This window comes from Lepidothrix coronata, unplaced genomic scaffold (genome assembly GCF_001604755.1).
Source record: "Lepidothrix coronata isolate B3197 unplaced genomic scaffold, Lepidothrix_coronata-1.0 Scaffold141, whole genome shotgun sequence".
Classification (NCBI taxonomy): Eukaryota; Metazoa; Chordata; class Aves; order Passeriformes; family Pipridae; genus Lepidothrix; species Lepidothrix coronata.
The window spans coordinates 1,521,237-1,523,674 of record NW_016690321.1 but is presented as its reverse complement, the minus strand read 5'-3'; positions in this window follow the sequence as shown (position 1 = coordinate 1,523,674).

The following is a 2,438-nucleotide window of genomic DNA, read 5'->3' as shown; positions in this document are numbered from 1 at the left end:
AGAGAGAGGAATGGGGAAGATTCCTGAACTTGATCCCACACATGCACAAGTGAGCTCCTGAGCTGAGAAAGCGATGGCTAGTGCCTCAAAGGTCATGTCTGTCTCTGCTCTGCTCAACCTGCAACTCCCCCCACCCTGAGCAAGGGACATACTCCCACCAGGAGCAGCCTTGGCAGAGCCTGCCTTTCCCTTCATTTCAGCCCCCATGGCTACCACAGTGCCCCACACTGTCAGGGCTAGGCCCTGCTCTTCACTAACAACTAAACTCACTAGAGGTCCAGCTGGCTTTGAATAGGTTTACAGGAAAAATAAACTCCCCAAGACTCACACATAACTGATCCACAGTGAAACACAGAAGGAGGAACCACAAAACACAACTCCTCCATGAAGGTTGCAGTGGAGGGCCAAAACCTGTGAAATGGGTACCCTGCATTCAGGCTTCTCCAACAGGTCCTCTTCTCCCACACAGAAATCTTCTCTGGGTAGAAAGAGGAATTTGTGCATTTGTTGGGGATTTCCAGATGCCAGGCAGACAGTTGCACTCATGCAAATGTGATGCATCAGAGATCTGATGTGTTGTAGTTAAGATGTGCAATCAAGTGGAGGAGACAGTACCCCACCAGCACTGGTCATACAGTATCCTTGCTCCTGTGGCCAGGCAGCCACTTGGGACTCTGTCCATGGCAATGGGGGAGCCCTGCCCTGTTTCTAAAAGCACCAGCGTATCTCACCTGAGGAAGATGGTGGTGCCTTGCTTAGGTGGCAGTAGGCAGCTGTGAAACTTCTCTCTGCAGTCCAGCTGCTAGTGGGAGATGAAGAGCAATGGCAAGGAGAGCAGGAAGAGGAGAAAAAGGGGAGAAAAAACAGGACTAAGAGACAGGGTGGTGCCATACCAGCAGGGATGGGGTGAGAAAGGCTCCTGAGGAGCAATGGTGGGGAGTTTGCATGAACCTCCAGCACTCTCCAGGTCCACAAATGCATGCCCTGAAGAGCTACAAGCAGGACATCTCCCTGGAGGGGATGGATCCTTCAGCTCCTTTTGAGCACTAAATTGTGACTAGTGTTACCAGTGTGGCCACGCATCCCAACATAACTGCCGGGAATAAAAGGAGGGAGAAGATTAAGGGAGAGATGTGGGTTTGCAATCCACGAAGATCCAGGGAGAGGAACAGGACAGGCGATGGCTGCACTAGACATCCTGTCTCCCTAAAGATGACCATGTAAACCGAATGTATGGGATGAGACAGGGTGGAAAAGCAAGCCTGGAGGGCACTGCTTGGGGGGTACTTCCATTGGCACTATGAACCATGTCTGGCCTGTGTTGGCCCTCTCTGAAAATATCTCTGGCAGCAGGATGGAAAGATGAGCACTGGGAAGCAAGGGGACTTGGTCTGTTATGAATGCCCTGGGTAAGGTTTTACACAGACACATCTCTCTAATGAGGACAGACTGCAGGAGCTGGGCCTGTTTAGTCTAGAGAAGACTGAGAGGGGATCTCATTAATGCACAAAAATACCTCAAAGGCAGGTGCCAAGAGGATGGTGCCAAACTCTTATCAGTGGTGCCCAGTAACAGGACAATGAGCAATGGCCATAAACTAAAACAGAAGAAGTTCCACCTCAACATGAGGAAGAACATCTTTATGTAGAGGGTGGCAGAGCAGTGGAACAGGCTGCCCAGGGAGGTCATGGAGTCTCTCTCTTTGGAGACATTCAAAACCTACTTGGATGCATTCCTGTGTAACCCACTCTAGGTGACCCTGCCTTGGCAGGGGGGTTGGACTAGATTATTTCCAGAGGTCCCTTCCAACCCTAACAATTCGGTGATTCTGTGATCTCTGACACCTAATGGACATGGGACTGGGAAGACCATTGGAAAGCCTTCTGTCCCAAACTGCTCTATAGCATGCTCTGCACACACCAGGTGTCAGCATCCTCCAGCCATGCCAGGCAAGGTCTGACTTGAAAATATAGAATAATAATATAGAAAATAAACCCTAGGGAGTTTTGTAAGCTAAAGAGAAGAACTGGTTTCTTCATGTACCTGAGCAAAGCTCAGAGCAGCAGCCCAGTCATTTCAAAGCTATCGGTCCCAGGTCACCTGTAGGGAGGGACTGGCACAGTGTGGCATTGAGGGCAAGGACATGGTGACGTCTCCATTAGAATGCACAGTGGTGCAACAAGCTGGGATTGCAACTATTCCTGCCTACCACAGGCTTGGAGCAAACAGCCTTCCAGGCCTCTTGCCTTGGAGCAGCTCTCGTGAATGTCTGGAGCCTCAGCAGCCTCAGCAGCCCTGGCCTCCCGGGCCAAGGTGCAAGGGAGAGAGAAAAGTGAGAAGCATATTCCCTCATGCAGAACTGTTAAGAGAAACAGAGTGGAAAAGGAGAGGAGAGGGAGCATGGAGCGGACATACACACGCTCTCGACTGGCCCTTTC